The 19,824-nt window shown below is 34.1% G+C and overlaps 1 protein-coding gene across 3 annotated transcripts in view; it reads right to left on the bottom strand.

The window, feature by feature from the left end:
* Window positions 1-19,393: 19,393 nt before the first annotated feature.
* GRIA2 (glutamate ionotropic receptor AMPA type subunit 2) overlaps window positions 19,394-19,824 on the bottom strand; it is a 168,853-nt gene continuing 168,422 nt past the window's right edge. For all 3 annotated transcript variants that reach the window (XM_059173994.1, XM_059173944.1, XM_059173937.1), the window contains one exon: window positions 19,394-19,824. This exon is cut by the window's right edge and continues 427 nt beyond it. The gene's annotated coding sequence lies outside the window, so the exon portion shown is untranslated.

The raw sequence follows: 19,824 nt of genomic DNA, 5'->3' as shown, positions 1-19,824 counted from the left end.
TGGATTCCAGAACAAAAGCTGAGAAAACTCAAGAAATGTTTATGGCATATTGTTTTCTTCTATTATAAATGCCCACTTAAGAAAAAGCTGTTTCACACAAGTGGGTCTTAGGGAATTTTTGGATCAGAGAGTATTTTTGTCATTATTAATAATTGGAATTTTTAATTAAAAAGGCCATATTATGGTTTGTCTCCCTAAGTGACTCTTAATCTCACAAAACAAACTGAGGGTTGCTGGGGGGAGGGGGTTTGGGAGAAGGGGGTGGGATTATGGACATTGGGGAGGGTTTGTGCTTTGGTGAGTGCTGTGAAGTGTATAAACCTGGTGATTCACAGACCTGTACTCCTGGGGATAAAAATATATGTTTATAAAAAATAAAAAATTTTTTAAAAAGGCCATATTAAATTTATTAACAGAATCACTTTGAGAGCTATTTGGAGGACAAGGACCACATTTTACATCACTTTGTATACCTAACACCTATAATAAATAGGTTTATAATGAATATTTTTCTCCCAACTGCAAGCCAATGATTTCTCCATAGCATCAGAATACCATCAGATAAATATAAAATTCTTATTAATAAAATACCAGTCAAAATATATTAATGATTAAAGATAATTACACATTACACTTTCTCGTCCCTCATAAATGTTTAATTTATAATATAAAGCAATAATGACAGATTTATGAACACATAGATTACACCATCTATCCAACAAGTACTAAGTAATAATATTTATACAGAAGGCTAAGTTTATTGTTCAATTTTCTGAAGAAATGGTATTGAGATACTTCCACCTAAGGTAGCAACACACACTGGAAATTGAGTAGAAGGATAAATGACAACAACTTCAATCAAACATTTACCCGTGTGCAACATAGCGGAGGATGTCTATATTTATTAATCCTCCACATTTGAGTAGTTACTATCTGCAAGACACTGTCCTTTGTGCTAGAAACACTATGGTGCATGGAACAAATCAGTCCCCTTATTGACATGTTTCAGTAAGGGAGAGAGATGCAGTAAACAAGAAATTAAGTAAATAAAGTATTGGTAGTCGGCAATAAATGTTAGCAGAAAGTAAAACAGTGTAATTTAATAATGACTGGATGGGTAGCTCTTCTAAATTAGATGTCAGAGAGGACCAAAACATAAATGACAAGGGCAGGCTTAAAGGCAGATGTAGGGGGAAAGAGATATTGAAGAGTTTTTCAACTGCGAGAGCATGGGCAGAGGCCCCAAGGCAACCATAGCTTGGCCTCCTCAAGGGAAGGCAAGAGACCAGTATGACAGAATCAGAGTGAGGGAGGAAAAAGTCAGGGAGATGTAGAAACTTGCTGTAGGCCATAAGAGGAAGTTTGGATTATTCTGAGTAAGACAGAAATTCACTACAGGGATTTAAGCCAGGGATAAATATGATATTTTTTAAAGATTTATTTATTTATTTATTTGACAGAGAGAGAGAGAGAGAGATCACAAGTAGGCAGAGAGGCAGGCAGAGAGAGAGGGGGAAGCAGGCTCCTGCTGAGCAGAAATCCTGATGCAGGGCTCGATCCCAGGACCCTGAGACCGTGACCTGAGCTGAAGGCAAAGTCTTAACCCACTGAGCGTGCAGGTGCCTCTAAATGTAATATTTTATCTGTATTTTTTAAGAGATCTCTCTGGCCAGTTGGCAGATCATACATATAAGGCTAGGACTGAGGAAGCAGGAATGAAAGCAGAGTGACCACTTGAGGGATCATTTCTGTACTTCAAAGAAATAATGGTTGTTAAACTAACGTGAGAACACTGAGGAGAGAGAGTCGGTTGGGTAGATTTGGAATATAATTTGAAGGTAGAGATGACAGTTTGTGCTAATTTCTTGGATTTAGGAATAGGAAGATAATGAGAAAAGGGCAGTCAATAATAATACCTCAAATTTTTAGCTTAATATGTATTGATCCCATACAATGTTTCATTAATTTCTCATTATAAACTTGTCAAGTAAACATTAAAATTCAAATGTCAGGTAGAAGAGACTTGCCCACACAGCCAGGGAATAGCAGAATTAAGATTCAAATCCAAAGAACAATATGTTTATTTCTATAACATCATCACATTTGGTGACAATGCACATTTAAATGTTTCCTGCCAACTTTGACTAGAATAGAAAAGAAAGACCTACAAGTTACAAACTGAACATTAGAGCATCTAGTATGCAAAGACTAAAATTAGCAGAAGTATCTGAAATTTGCTTGTTCAGTAATTCACCCAACACAGTGGTTCATTCTACCAAGCAAGTACAAGTGGGTCATTCTTGAGAATTTCAATTTGTGGGGAACTTGTGGCAGACCATTAGATGTGGCATCATTTTTATAAATTGTTGCCAAAATCTACCTTCTGACTTCCTCATTTGTGCTGTTGGAACATTCACATAAGATGTAATCTCTCAGCTGTATAAAACCATTAAAATACTTGAAGACAGAATTGTTTCCCCATAGATTTTAACTCACTGTACAATATTTTAAAAATGGACTTAAAGAAAACCTGATTTTGAGTTGGTTGTATTTTTTTTAGTAGAAGATAGATATTCTTTTAAGAGAATTATTTAATTTTTCTATTGTTAGTATGGGTTTAAAATTTTCTACATGTATGCTCGACTAAAGAGCTAATATTTATTCCTATTCCTGAGGATTTTAGGTTATAAGAGCAGTATCTGATATCTGCTATAGGTAAATTCTATACCATTAATGGTAGTTATATTGCCTCTTTATGAAGCTTCCTTTCAGTGCTTCAAATAAAAACAGAAAGGAAGAGTGGTATGTAGAGGCTGTCTCTCTAGACCACGTTGGTCTTGGAAGCAACAATCAGGTCAGAATCTTAGAGTTAGGCCTACAGCAGACATTTCTTATTTTCCCATTCTGAGACATAAGCAGAGGGGAAGTTCAACAGTGGTGTGACTTCGGAAGCAATTCAGAGAGACATCTCACCTGCAACACATGCAAGTCTGATTAAATTATCTTTGGCAAGAAATAAAGAAAAAAAGAGACAAGGAGAGAGAGAGAAAGAGAGGACAGAAAGAGTGAGAAAGAAAGAAAAGAAGGAAAAAAGAGGGGTGCCTGGGTGGCTCAGTGGGTTAAAGCCTCTGTCTTTGGCTCAGGGCATGATCCCAGGGTTCTGGAATCAAGCCCCACATCAGGATCTCTGGCAGGGAGCCTCCTTCCTCCTTTCTCTCTGCCTGTCTCTCTTGACTTCTTGTGATCTCTGTCTGTCAAATAAATAAATAAAATATTTAAAAAAACAAATAAAGAAAGAAAGAAGAGAAAGAAAGAAAGCAATGAAAAACACTTTTTTTTTTTTTTATTTTTTATTTTTTATAAACATATATTTTTTATATACATATATTTTTATCCCCAGGTCTGTGATGAGTGCTGTGAAGTGAAAAACACTTTTTATACTTTTTATAGCTGATGCCGTTTTGCTTATTAAAGTTCTGATTTAACAGCTGCCTGAGATCCATTCATTCAATTTTAGTTCAGCAAGAAAAAGGAAGTCTCTATGTTCTTTATACCATAGCTCCCCTAAAACACCAATAATCATTAACTAGAAAAAACATACTCTTCATAATATAAGCCCTAAATAATATTATGTTTACCCAAAGGAAAGAGATTCAGTATATATGATACTCCATAATATGTATAGTCGGGGGATTTCCTCTGGCATAAGTAAATTCTTGTGTAGGCTAAAACAGCTTCATGAAGATATCTTCAAGATGCTGTTTTAGAAAAAGTTTTTAGGCTGCACTTGATTTTCCCTTTCCTTATCTCTATTAATTTAAGGAAAATTATAGCACAAAGGAACATTATAATGATTTATGATTTCTTGCAGTAAATGTTGGGTAGAAAAATCAGTAAATGAATGAGATAAACCCATAGCTATTACTGTGAAATCATAATTTGTTTTCATGAACTATAAATAATAGTCTATAATGGAAGAAAGGAAATTAAGCTTATAAAGAAATACCAATTAGAGATGCAGACAATGATTTCATAAAATTATATTTTGGAGCAGCATTAATAATATCTTACATTTAGAGATAGCCTTTACATGTAGTTATAATAGGAAAACAATTATGTAAACATATTCATTCCTAAGCCTTTCTGTAATATTTCCACAGAATGGTGAGTCAAAGAAATGCTCATATTAGAAACCAACATGGTATGATACAAGGTAACATACGTTGCTCCCACCTTGGGCTAAGCTCTGTGTTGTACATCATGTAATCTTTGTCATTCAAAAAAAATACTGTTTCTATCCATATTTTCCTGATGTGTTAAGAATAGGTAGATTATGGTTTGTCTCCCTCCCAATCCCATCTTGTTTCACTTATTCTTCTCAAACCATAAGTGACTCTTACAAGACCAGTGCTCTAACCCCTGAGCTATAGGGCCCATAAGTGACTCTTAATCTTACAAAACAAACTGAGGGCTGCTGGGGGGAGGGGGTTTGGGAGAAGGGGGTGGGATTATGGACATTGGGGAGGGTTTGTGCTTTGGTGAGTGCTGTGAAGTGTGTAAACCTGGTGATTCACAGACCTGTACCCCTGGGGATAAAAATATATGTTTATAAAAAATAAAAAATTTTAAAAAAAAAGAATAGGTAGATTAAATGAACTTCCAATTAACACATAGAGCACCTGTTTGATTTGAACCTGTTGTGTCTGCTTCCAAAGTTCATGCTCTTAATCAGGACTTGCCCTCTCTTCCTTAGAATTGTCACAAATACTCAGCTGAACAATTGTCAGGATGATTGAATCTCCTTTTTATTGCTTAGTGCTCTCGTGCTAATATGCAGCCAGCAAAACACTTCAAACCAGTGTGATTCCATCCAGAAACATAAGTAACAAGGCACCCCCTCTAATTCTGGTGGGCTTCAAAATGTGCATTCCTGGTATCTCATTAATGTAAGAAATTGGGATTTTTCAAAGCACCTCTGTTTCCATGACTATGATGCCATTATAGTAAGCAAAGTTTTCATGAACCTTTTAGTTGTGAATTCCTATACTGTACCTTTATACACTTGTTTTGTTTGTTTGTTTGTTTTGGTACTCACTAATGAAAGCATGAGATCCAATATGCATTAATTTGTTGTTTGTAAAGACATCTAAGGGTATACTAAATTTGCCTCTTTCTCTGTGTTACCAGCTTCTAGTCATCTGATTCATTTTAGGTGTCTTCTGCTATAGGGATTCCATAAGCACCATTCTTTCTGATACTCCCTTAATTTGACTATTTATAGGACAACAGCCTTCCCAATGTTATCCATCTTCACTGGCTGCTCTGCAGTCATCTTCACTAATCATGCTTAAATTCCTCCTTCTGAACATTGGAGGTCCAAGACTCAACACTTACACCTTTTTGGGATTATTTCATCCATACCTATAGTTTTAAATGCAATCTTTTAGCTAATAGACAATCCCAAATTTTGTATCTCAACATGAATATATCCAAATGCTCACTTGACCATCTTATGTGGAGGTCTAAATAGGTGTTTCAAACATTTTTTTTAATTTTTAATTTTAATTTTTATTTTTTTGTCCCTTTTTAAAAATTTTTTATTTTTTATAAACATATATTTTTATCCCCAGGGGTACAGGTCTGTAAATCACCAGGTTTACACACTTCACAGCACTCACCAAAGCACAAACCCTCCCCAATGTCCATAATCCCATCCCCTTCTCCCAACCTCCCTCCCCCCAGCAACCCTCAGTTTGTTTTGTGAGATTAAGAGTCACTTATGGTTTGTCTCCCTCCCAATTCCATCTTGTTTCATTGATTCTTCTTCTATCCACATAAGCCCCCATGTTGCATCACTACTTCCTCATATCAGGGAGATCATATGATAGTTGTCTTTCTCTGCTTGACTTATTTGGCTAAGCATGATACGCTCTAGTTCCATCCATGTTGTCGCAAATGGCAAGATTTCATTTCTTTTTATGGCTGCATAGTATTCCATTGTGTATATATACCAAGAAGATGTGGTATATATACACAATGGTGTTTCAAACTTTTATGACCAAAATAAACTTCTTAATTTTCCACTCCATCCAATAACCAAAATCAAGCAATGAAAGAAGGAAACCAACAACAACAACAACAGCAAAAAGCCCTGCTCACACCCCTCTCATTTCCAGCCTTGCTAAGTAGTACCACCACCACCACTCACCTCTGAGAGCTAAGTTTATGCTCTCACCTATAATCCATCATAACACCTTGAGGCTTTTAGCTTTATTTTATTTTATTTTATTTTATTTTATTTTATTTTTATTTATGTATTTCACAGAGAGAGAGAGATCACAAGTAGGCAGAGAGGCAGGCAGAGAGAGGGAACAGGCTTCCTGCTGAGCAGAGAGCCCGTTGCGGGGTTTGATCCCAGGACCCTGAAACTATGACCCGAGTGGAAGGCAGAAGTTTAACCCACTGAGCCACCCAGGTACCGCGAGGCTTTATCTTCAAAGTATATTCCTAGTTCACTCACATCTCACGTCACTGCAAAGTGTCACGGCTCACCCGGTCTCTTAGCACAGCTTCTAACTGGTTTGCCTACTTCTGCTCAGACTCCTCTAAATCTACTGTTTCAGCTCCAGGACCATGTGAGAGACACTTAATTTCTGCTCCTGTTTCCTCATTTGTTAAATAAGGAAAATAAAATAAATAGCTCACTGAGTTTTCCATGCTATACACCGATTCCATTTTCTTTCTGAATTTTTAGATCTAATTTTTCTATCCTATTTACCAATTGGTTAATAGCTTCTTCTCTCTCCTGCCATCCAGCAGTGTTGTTGTTTTTTTTAATTTTGTCTCACAACGAAAGGGTTGGCTGTTTTCCCTATTCTCAAATCAGACAAAAGTTAAATAAAAATGATTTGGATATTGAAAAATAAATAAATAAATAAATAAATAAATAGCTCAAAGATTTGATGTGAGTATGACATAAGGTATTCAAGATAAAATACTTTCCATGGAGTTGGCACATCATTAGCAGTTAGTTATTTTTGAGCCAATGTTAATAGTCCATTTTAATGCACAAATTTGGTCATGCCACTTCTCTGATCCATCACACTTGATCAAAATCCAAAGTTACTCACATGACCCCCAAACTCTAAAAGATCTGGGCCATTATTACACATGATCTCATTTCTAACAACTCCTTCCCAGCCTACTGTATGCACACCTCTTTTCCCAGTGTTACCTAAATTTTCTAAGCTCTTGCAGCCTCACTTTCTGTTTCCAGATGTCTCTGCTTACACCTCTTCACCTAGATCTTTGCAACAATTTCTCATTTCACTTATGAAATGAGATTTAGATTTTACCTAAATCTCAGGGGTGACATGCCCTCCCTGCTATCAAAAATAACACCCTCTAACATTCTCCCTTCTTTTCACCTTGCTTTATTTTACTTCATATCATTCATCACAACTTGATATTTATTTGCCCATTTGTTCATTTCCAATCCCTCTTAAAAGTGAGTAAACTCGATGATGAAAATAAAGATTTGTCTCAACAAGATTTTTGTTTACCTCCATGTTCCAGCACTTGGAATGATACCTAGTACTAATAGGTGTGCAATAAATATTAGATGAATGAATATAGCTTAAAATGCATTATAATTATCTTTTCACATTTATCTGTCTCCCCCAGTAGGCAGCAACCTATTTTCATTACTTTTAATGCACACAAAGGTTATGTCTTTTGCATGGATTATTATGGCCTAAATCCTATGTTTCAATGGCAAAGACAATTACCGCTGGAGAAAAGAGACAGAGGGCAAGGAACCAAGGCCAGGAGTGGTGGTACAGTACCTGGGGGAAGGCTTGAGAAACAGGCAGGGAGATCAGAAAAATACTTGAACAGTCAAACCCTCTTAATGTGCTTATGCTTTTAAATGTTTCTTTCACAAGATTTTTCTAGAGGTTTCTCCAGGAGTTCATATTGTCAGAAATGTATTTCATTCAAAATTCTCTTTGCTAAAATCAACTCGAGAGAGCAGAAGTCATCTCTGTTCAAAAATTCAATCGAGATATGTTTATTACCAAAGGAGAAGGTGCAAGATTCATTTCTTTTTAAGAACAACGAGGAAAATTCAGGGACACCTGGGTGGCTCAGTGGTTTAGGCCTCTGCCTTCAGCTTGGGTCATGGTATCAGAGTCCTGGACTTAAGCCCCGCATGGGGCTCTCCGCTCTGCGGGGAGCCTGCTTCCCCATCTCTCTCTGTCTGCCTTTCTACCTACTTGTGACCTCTTTCTCTCTCTCTCTCTCTGTCAAATAAATAAATAATATTAAAAAAAAAAAAAGAACAACGAGGAAAATTCATTGAGACTTCATTCATGAATTCACCGAGATTCATTTCAACTGGGTCTAGCGTACAGCAATCTATTCCAGGGGAAACAGAACCGGGCAGTGAAGAAGCGCATACCCAAGTCATTTTCTGACCTGACTAGGAGCGCGAGGACAGGGCTCTAACCACACGAATTTGTACTAAATGGAGAGGAGACCATCAGGATACCCATAAAGACCTGGGACTGGAAGTCAAACAGCTGACTCTGGTGGTTCTGGGCCTGATACTTCCTAGCTTCCAGAACACGGCAACGTTTCGTTACTTCATTAGTCACGCTTGTAAGCATGGATGTTAACAGGATTGCTTTAAGTAGCTATGAAAGTCACCTGGTTCAAGCAAGCACCAAGTTCTGGAAAGGACGGGCAGCACGGCCCTTCCTGGGGGGTAGCTTCTAAACGGAATACTCCAGGAGTTACAGAGTGGTGTAGGATAGAGAGAGCATGCTGATGCTGGTAAGCAAGAGAGAGATCATTCTAGTCTACCTCCACCAATGTGCTATACTCCAGACTTAACTGTCATTTTCCGGTTTGCAAGAGGTACACTGTCTCTTCTGCCTGAAATGAAACTAGATTAGGCCCACCTTGTCTCCACCACAGTCTGCTTCTTCGTAACTCAGCTCTTCTGGTGACCACTTGTGCAAAATTTCTCTTATGTGTCCTACCAGGAATTCTAAAGGGCAAGGACTCTGTGTTTTATTCAACACTTACCATCATAGTACAATACAAATGCCTCTCACATGAGTAGGTGTTCAATACATATTTGTTGGGTGAATTAACAAGTAATTTTAATTCACATCTCTGCAGATTTAGGAATATAATAAGGAGACAACAGAGGGATGAGATGTGAAGAGACAAGAAATTTGAAGAACATCTTGAACAATTTGCTTTTTCATGTAAGATAGATGAAACATAACAGAAGCACCATGTATTATTGTATATGGAATCTGTCACATATGTTCAATAAATACTCACTGAGTAAATAAATGTACAATTAAGTGAATGTACAGTTAACGTAAGCCCTCAGGGACTCTGATAGAAGATATTCTAGGTGTGATTATAACAAAAGGAACAGCACTTAACTGTTAAAATGAAATGAATTACAATTTCAGGAATGGAAACATAAGGATTGTTTGGGGATTTTTTTTTCCTATCAGATTTGTAGTTGTTCAAAATACCTTGATTAATATTTGTATGTGTTCATAACTGTGATTGTGAAGGGGCAAAGAGCGGCTGTAAAAGAGTTTCTCCTACATTTACAAAGATGGTGAAAATGTTATTTATATGTTTTCTATGTATATGAAGGTTCACATTTACAATAGTAACCTAAGAGCCAAATGTAACCACAAACATTTACCGAAGGGAGGAAAAATTTTTGCTGGAAAGATAAATTTAGTTTTGAATTTGTTCAAATTGAAGTGTCTATGGGCATTTCTAGCTGTAGTAGAGGCTTATGCAGGTTTTGAAATCTCTTTTGCCCCTTATTTCATTAAGGCACAGTGGATCTAACAGTATCAGACTCATAAGATCCTGGTATTAAAAACATAGACCTATGTGAAATGTTAAAATTATGACTGGCAATGAATATTCAATGGATATTAGCCATTTTTTCTAAGGTTTATGTATTTATTTGAGAGAGAGTGAGAGAGAGAATTTAAGAGGCTCCTCACTGAGGTCGGAGGCTGATGCAGCACTCAATGCCAAGACCCTGAGATCATGACCTGAGCTGAAACCAAGAGTCAGGCACTTAACTGACTGTGCCACCTAGGTGTCCTGGATTAGCCATTATTTTAATATATTGGTGATATTAATATTAAAAAGTCTACTAGAGAGCGAAATATATAGGTCTAGAATCAAGGAAGGAGATCAGGGTTATCCACACACATTTGGGAAAACCCAGTATAGAGATGATGATTAAATCTATAATGAAAATTGGGTTTCCCTAGAGTGGGAGAGAATAATTGGAGAAAAATTGAAATAGAAGGAAAATCTCTCAGGAATATTTATATTCATATTGTGGATAGTAGGGTTTATTCAGTGAAGGAGATAAAAAGAAATTAAAATAATGTGGGCCTTTTAAAAAGGAAGCCATTATAAAGATTGCTAAACAAAACAGTTCTATTGATTTAGATATTTGCAGGGCTGGTCATTAAATACGACTTGAGGAAAAACACATTATGTAAAAATAATGTGTTGTAAAAAGTTTCTTTGGAGAAGAGGCTGATTTATGTTGAACTTTGCCTTCATTTTCTTAGTAATTTCTGCTCTGGCTCCAAACTCAGCCAATGTGATGTACCCTCTTTTGACAGCAGCGTAGCAGTTGTCTATTATTACTGGAGGGTATCTGTCGTGGAGCTCTAGCTTAAGTGACTAAGTACAGTAGCCTTTTGTCTACACATACCACTGTCCCATGGGGACTGCACTAAATACCGTTTTCTCCATTTCATTATATGTCCAGTGATATTTGAGTATTCATCATACATCTGAGCTCCCGGCATTTGTATGGCTGTTTGGTGAGTCCAATCCTCAATTCATTTTTTCTCTTAATTCATTTAAAAAAAATTTAGACTCCATTTGTATCACTGAGCATCATCTGGTGACCTGGATTTTCCCATGCGAGAGTTACAAGCGCTAACTCTGACACAATCGTGCCCTAATATGAAACCTGCTTCTACCTCTTACCAGCTCCATGAGTTGGAACAAATTATTTTACTGCTCCGTGTCCTTGTGCCTCACAATCCTTGTTTGTAAAATGAGGGTTATGACTAGAGTGTGAACCTCACTGAATGATGCCTTACAGATATGAGCTATTATTATTATTATTACTTTGCAGAAGCATTAAATACTCAAGGATGAATAAAACATATTTATTCCCTGTCTTCAGGAAGCTTGTGCTATAATAATGGAAATAAATGTTTAAGAAAATCACTGAAAATATAGCATCATTGTTGGATCAGAGAGATTCTTACTAGGTACAGCCTTTGCACACACAAAGTACTGAATCAGCTTTGCTTGGGATGCAGAGGGGCGGGGAAATCCAGGTTAAGTTTTATAAGAAAAAACAATCTTTCACATGCTACTTGAGAAATTATGAGGCTTATGCCAAATTATGTATTTTTGTTGAGTCTTATTAGTAGAGAAGGGGAAGTAAAAAGGGAATTATTATCATGTGGATGCCTGTGAGTGAGAGCTGGCCAAACAGATAGGACACATTATGGAAAACAAAGATAAAACAGAAAAAGTGAAAATAGCAAATTATGGATGCTTTTCAGGCACAAATGATAAATTTTGTGCTTTAAAATGTTTTCTTGTTTTGCCATTGTATTTGGAAAGACAGCATGTTAATAGGCATGATGTCATAATGTGTAAGTAATGAAGATAAACCTGAGAATCAACCATGGAAATGTTTTGAAATTTATACATTGCTATACAGTAATACTAAATTTTATATGCAGAAGTTTTATATAAACTACAAACCCAGATATTACTATTTTAAAACTAATATAGAGCTAAGAAATCACTCTTTATAAACATATTAAAAATAAACATTAAAATGTATATTGGACATATACTCAGTCTATAATTTTAACCACTTCTTAAAATTTTTACATGCAAAATATTTTCACATTTTCTGGAAGCAAGTTAATATGTAATAATGGCAGCCTGTGTTTGTATTTATAATCCCACCTTTTTCAAAATTGGTCTTGGGACAACCAATAAGCAAAGATGGGCATGTATATTTGTTTACCTATTATTAGATTGAATGATTTTGTTTTCCTCATAAATATCTAAGACATCAAGAAAAATAAGTGCAAATGCTTGCTTAAAAATGTATAACAACATTTTAAAATTGTATTACTATCAAGTGTCATTCTGTTTCTCTGGCCAGTTTTATGTCATCTACCCCAAAGGGAGCTTGAAAATTTCTGCATACAAATTCAATCCCAAATGTGCATCTTAATTCAAAAGTTACACCATTAGTTCCTGGTGATTCACAGACCTGTACCCCTGGGGATAAAAATATATGTTTATAAAAAATAAAAAATTTTAAAAAATTTACACCATTAGTTATGGAAAAAATAAAAGTGTCCTTCTTGGTAGAGGCCTCCTATTTTTCTTATATATAGCTGTTTGAGAACTAAAGGGATCCACTGTGGTAAAGGAAGGGGAGAGCTAGGGAACAGGGCTAGAATTAGGAATCACCCCTGGTTATAATCTTGACTTGGCCTTTCCCAGCTGTAAACAGTTGACCTATGACTTAACTTGTCTATGTCTCAGTCAAGGAAATGAGTGTCCTGAAGATAATCATGACACTGAAAACTATATTGGTAACTAGTTATCCTTTTATGTTGGAAACTGTCAGATAGTTGAGATACATGTTTTTTCCTTTCTCCAGAAAACCATTTCTAGATATTGAAGCACAATTTTATTCCCCATTTTGTTGTTGCTGTTATTATTATTGTTGTATTTTGATGAAAGTGCTGATGATACATGTTGTAAATGTGATTCCAACTTCTTTCCTTTGTAGAGGTGGTTTCACAACTAATTATGAAGTACACATCTTGGAAAATGAATTTTGAAAAACCAAATACTTGAAAATAAATTTCAAATTATAAAAGATATTTGAAGGTATAATTTTGTGCTTGGGTTTAGTCACTTTGACTCTTATATGTTCTACCTAAATAGTTGCTTAATTTTTTAAACCCTTTTCAAATCTCTATAATTACAGCGATCCATATAATATTTTTTTATTAAAAAACTTAGAAGGTATCTCAGCAGTGTTATAAATAATTAGCAGAATAAATACCACAGAGGATGTGGAATTTCTTTTAATACACACATGAACATACACACGCACAGAAACATAAACAACATTAAATAAAAATGAACAAAGACATGTTTATCTCTTTAACACAAATAGTTGACAAGATAATGCACATAGAACAGTCCTGAAAGGCTATTACAATACAGACTAAATATAGTTATAAATCTGAGAATGTATTTTAATTTAAAATGAACCCCAACTAAAGATGACAGCTTTACACTGCTTATCCATATTAACCCTCACTGAGAACTAAGGCACATATTTGCAAGAAGAATATGTAAAGACTGATATGTTGTCTATTATTTCAGAATCATGTAAAATTAATGGTTACATATGCTTCTAACTCATGACTTAGACTTCAGTAAAATTGTCCTCTGATCAGTTGAGATAATAAGCCAAACCAAATATAATTTGGGGAGGGAGAGAAGGCAGTTTATAATACTACAGATTTCCATTTTCATAAGTATTTTAAGAACCTCAAAGATCATTTTTATGAGGTCATATCCTTTTAAATCTGTAAATATTTACACAAAACTGTTTTTAGATATGGTTCAAATATATCAATAGCTTAAAATTATAATAAGCACAGGATTTTTTTAACACAAAATTCTTGACCATGAGATGTTGGGGGGAAAGTGATTTTTACGTAAAAACCTAAATTACATTATAATGAGCCAAAAAAAAAAAAGACATGGAAAATATGCACAAGTTAACTTATAATCTATTTTTATTACAATTCTTACCAAATGGGCTTCCTTACCTATTAATATTGGCAATATGATGGGGGATACTTAAAATAGCATGTCTATAATGTATGAATCCCTAAATGTAAAATGCATTTTTCTTTGGTTTAGGAAACCCAATAAAAGTATAAATTCCTTCAAAATGCTTTCCATTTGAAATTAAATATCCTTTTTAAATTTAGGTGTAATTTAATGGAAATGTTTAAGTAAATTTTTTTAAAAAATGATAGAGACTTTCATTTTAAGAATTTTCATGAATAAATTCTCAGTTGGTAGGCCCATCATTAAGAAATTATGAGCTTGTTTTAAAAATACTTTTTAAAATTTTTGCTACAGTTTGATTGTAAGATACTGTTTCACTGCTGACCAAAATATGTTGAGTGTTATTTGAATTAAACTCTTATCTAAAGAAACAGATTGTAGACATATGTAAGCCATGCAGATGGCAACAATTTAAAATTACCAAATTGTGCAATTTGTTAATGGCTTTAATCTGAGTCTTTGAAAACAGAGCTACTGATCAGATGTCAAATAAATTTACAAGCAAAATTTACACAATCTAAATTTTGAGAGAGAGAAAAATATGAGTCCATATTTATGGACGTTGTTGATGAGTGTTATCAGATATGTACTCTTAATTAACATTTGAATTTCGTGGTTGAAAATTGTTGGGACAGAAATATAGAACTCTTGAATGTCACAGAGCCATCCATATACTGACAATAGTATTTCTAAGTGGGCAGGATCAAAGAACTGCATGCTTTAAAAACATATAATACTTAATTCTTAGAATACAGGTTTCAAATTTAGCCCTTACCTTGAGTATATGTTTATTCAGGACACATTAAATAAATGTTTTTTTCTTAGAATGAACCAGTAGCTGAATGACTGAAAGTTAGAGGACAGAACGGCTTTTCTAATGGCTTGAGATAAGGAAACAAATTTGTAAATAATGCGAAAAACCTTCCTACATCAATTGCCACTCCAATGCACAAACTTACTCCTTCAAGCCATTTTTTAAAGAAGACACAATGTTACATTATGTTTTAAATGATCATATTAAATTTCCTTGCATCATTGTCATGAGATAGTCCTAGTATCCACATACTCCAGTTGAGAAGATAGAGACAAAGGGAGGCGTGAAACAAGGAGAGAGAAAGCTAGAATCCTGGTTTTGACTCCCTCCCAAGTGCTTAATCCACTCCCCCACATTCCAATTTACAATAAAATGAAATTGGCACATTAACCTGAAAGGAAAAAAAAAAGAAAGAAAAATGACCAAATTCGTTCAGTGAATTCAGGCATACCCAATGAAGTAACAGTGAGTTTATGCTTATTTGAAAAGGAATCTGGTTGGGCAATACCACAATTGACTTATACCTAGTGGAGGGAAAAGGCAATTAGAGAATAATCGGGAAGTGCTTGAGAGAGGAATTAAACTAGACAATTGGCTTGTGCTCATTGTAAAGTGACTTTAAAAAGAGATTCTGATGAGCACATATATTAAAAATAGAGTTCCCACTCTTCCTGCTCCATTGAAGAGCCTCCCACTTCCTACAAAAAGTCTATAAATTGTGTGACTCTTTAAGTACATGGAGGAATATCACACATTTGCAATTATTGGGTCAGAATATATGAGTCATGCAGAAATAGAGCTTTGCAGGAAATTTTTATTACATTGGAGAAATTCTTAGTCATTTATTACAGCTATTAAGAAGACTCTGAAACTGTCAGACCTGTCTTTGACAAAATGAACTGTATTCCAAGTGCCCTCCAAGCAAAATCTCTCATAAAAGACAGGCCAGAAATAAATGGGATATGATGGAGAAAAAGCAAAAAAGCAAGATGAATGAAACTAAAAACTGAGGGACCATCTGAGGTGTGATATATGAAAAATGGCAGTTGTACTTAAGGGCAGGAAGAGAATGTAAAGTGGTAAAGCATGAAGGAAACGAAGAGAGACAGGATATAAAATGTATACACAAATTCTTATGATCCAAGTTTACTCTAGGCACTTCCTTGCTTGTACTAGGTAGTAGGTCATTCGCATTCATCTCCGTGCCTGAATACCATATTTATATAAATATCTTTGAACCTTCATGTACTTAGAGTGCCATATGCTACCTATGAGCTGGTGTTATTCGAAAACATAGAAATAGAGAAAGTATAATTTACTGATAGAACCTAATCGAATTTCCAGTGTCATAGTCTAGTCAAAGCAATACAGTAGGAAATGAACCCCTCCTTTTAACCAAATTGGTTACAACTTTCACAAACCATTTAATACATCCCCCGGTTATCTTTCAGAATATCATGATGATTTTTTTGTACTTACCCATCTTTCATGTTGGTGATTTAAAAATAAACCAATTTTAAGTATTAGAATCCCTTGCACAAAATTATTTTACCTTTAAACATATATATATATATATATATATATATATACCTCATTCTTCTATTTCCTTCCATAAGCTTATTTTGACCTCCTATAAAATTTGTGAGACTTAACCAATAAACTCTCCAAAGTTCACAGTATATTAATAAAGCACACATTATCAACTAAAATTGATAAGACAGAATTTATGCAACTAAGTCAATCAAAACATTACTTACTTCATTCAAATTAGAGGTAAATGGATTATTTGCCTAAATTACACATTAATTTACATAACAGACTAGAAGGCTCTCAAAGTGCAATAGATAATATATTCTACCCAGCTGAAAACAAGTTAACCCACAGATACATTTCAAGGTGAAGGTGATTCTTGAGTTATTTTTTTTTAATTTACTAGATTCATAACTCTAATATGTGATGAGATAGAGGATAGAAAGGAGAGAAAACACTGAATTCTAATTAGTTTCAGTAAGTGTTCTTTTTAAATGGTATGGTTAAGATGTGTTGCAATCATCCTGTAGGGTTGTTATACTGTTAATGCTTGTCTGCATGTGCTTAATTTCCTGCCATGACCACTAAAATGGTTAGAGTATTTACAGAGTGGAAAGTCAAGATTACTGTATTTTTAAGCAGATGCATTTGCATACTCATCCATTAAACATTAAGTATCTTAAAACCCACCAATTTTTTGAAAGAAATTTGAATGTGCAATTTTGAAGAACTAAAATGTCTTAATAATTTTAGAACTTACCCACAAAGGACTGCCTAAATACTGAAATGATCACCTTTATAAAAAGACTTAATCAGAACTGTTATAGTTTCTCATTAGTGCTCTCGTAAAACAATAAATTACCACTTTTTTGGAAACATATAAGCCTGGAAATGTGTTTCCTGATGGAATTTGTGGAGCAAGTCACCATTCTGGCTCTTTAATAGGACTATAAAAACAACTGATCTCACAACACATGGTGCAATGGCTGGTGATAGCAATGTAGGACATTGATATCTACCAAAAAATGAGAAATGTGATAAATTCAGTCATAGTTCTTTATATGCCCAAAGCACTTAATGATTGTAGACTTGGAATACTGAAAATATTACTAATTTTAGCTGAAAAAGAAAAAGTTATTTCTACTCTATTACATTTGTACTTAGTTGACTTATAAATTGAGCAAAGATGTCTTTGTTTGATAGAAACAGCCAGTTTGTTTTGGAATAAACTTAAATATACTTTTTGATTTCTCACTATGATTAGTTTAAAGAACTATTCAATAAAAAAAATAAAGATCTTTGCCTTTTGTAAGAACATGTTTTATGTATGATTGAAGTTTTTACAACACTCTGAGAAAGCCATCCGATGTTAGATTTAAAAATAAAATCAAAAGCATTTTCCGACATAGTACACATGAAAAATTGGAAATTCCAATATCTTCAATAGAAGTTATAGAAAGTGTATGTCTCCTTGGAGTTTGACACCCACTTAACACAGCAGAAAATAAGGTACTATACTGTAAACAAAAAAGTACAGTAGAGGACAGTTGTAAATTTACATAAGAATAGTTCATAAACATTTTGGTCTTTCCAGAACAGTTTTTATATAAAATGAATAAAAAAACCTTTAGACAGCTGTCATCACTCGTTTGACCACTTTTCACTTATATGCACACAGACATATTTATATAGCAATATATTGATGCACCGTTACATGGATATTAAACTATGATTACTGCTTTGTAACTGAGATGTGCATTATCCAATCAACATTATCCATAGTTGAAATATTCTTACATTATGTATTGTTGTCATGTTGTATCTATAAAAACATGAAAATATAACTTTACATTATTTCAATTATTTACATTAGTTCAAGCTTGACAGAGAAAAATTGATAAGCTACAATTTTTAGAAGAGTAGGCCCAGAGGTACAATAAATAGCATTGATTGTGTAGAGTCATCTTTTTCATTTTTAAAAACCCATTTGAAGTACAATATGGAAACAATTAGTCTGCAATTTGGTCATTCTAGCATTAATTATTAAAACTTAAAATGCACCTCCAACATTCCTGATGAGGAGAAATGCACGGAAATTATATTGTATTATCTTGGAATTTGTGATTGGGAATGTTACATTTGGTAAAGAACATCTTGATTCTACATATCACCATGTTCGATCCCACATCGAACACATTCTTATTCCCTTCTGTGAAACGTAATTAATAAAACTGTTTTCACAGCACTTAGAAGATACCAAGTGCTACACAAAGTCTTGCTTGCAGAAATAATGAGAATAAAAAATATTAAAAATGACTATTTAATGTTAACAATTGTTTAAAACCCTAAATTAATTTTATTTTAGGGAGCTTTAAGAGAAATAAATGGCCTTTTATGAAGGGAAAGAGAGTTCCTTTAAATTTTTAACTAGAGAAATATAAGCTCTTTAGTCAAAAGTTACAGAAATTTGATGTTTTATCCCCAACTGGGCATATTAAAAGAGCCATTCCACCTGAGGAGTAGGTATAAATACAAGGTATTATAGTTGTTTTTATTGATGGCAATGGGAAGAAATTATGCTGCAGGTGACTCAAAATCTCTTAAATTATTCTTAATATATAAGGCTTATGACAACTCTTATAATTTGGAAAACAAAAAAGTTAGATTTAGTTTATGGACTTTGATACATGGGCAAATATTTTAAAAGCTGCTTTCTAGGCATTCCTAACTTCATTTGCAACTAATACTTCTCTTCTGCAAGCTCAAACATTTTAAAATGGAACCTCACATATTATATTTGTTTTTTAATATTAGCTTTTTAAATCTATTAGCATTTATCCATATAGATTAAATGCTTTATGTTAAATATTTCTTTATATATAGTAAGATATACTAAAAACAGATTCAGATATTGTTTTGGGACAAGTTTCTACTCTAGAAACCACCTGGCCTTCTGAAAAGGGACAATTTTCTCTGGGAACCTAGCAATTTGATAACGTCTTTAAACTCATTTGATTTATGACCAAACTGTAGCTAAGCAAAATCAATTGGACCACTTGCAAATAAAACAATAGAAAAATGTTTATTTCAAATGTCAAGCATCGCCAAGTAATTTTATATTAACACCAAATGTTAAAGAATAGGATACATTAAAGTTTTAATAACAATATTAAATTACAAGATTGGAATCTTCTCTTTGTTTTCTTTCCTTAGCATTTACATATTTGGCTTTGAAAAATATGGAACTGATACCTAAAGCCTTTATAATCACTTCCCACTCAATCTAATCACTATTTTATCTTATCCAACCAATATGGAAGCAAATTTATTTAAAAGCCAGTTTGTTTTTGAAAATACCTAAAAATATTTTTTTTAATTTTAAATGTTTTTTTTTTCCTTTTTCTTATAAAACATGTCACATCTTGATGCAGTTGATGTCAAGTGTGCTTAAGTCATTATGAATCAAGAGACTAACAATAGTGGCTGCAGAAACG

The sequence above is a fragment of the Mustela lutreola genome, chromosome 1 (assembly GCF_030435805.1).
Source record: "Mustela lutreola isolate mMusLut2 chromosome 1, mMusLut2.pri, whole genome shotgun sequence".
Lineage (NCBI taxonomy): Eukaryota > Metazoa > Chordata > Mammalia > Carnivora > Mustelidae > Mustela > Mustela lutreola.
The sequence above is the reverse complement of the archived record's forward strand: the minus strand, read 5'-3'. Positions and strand labels throughout refer to the sequence as shown.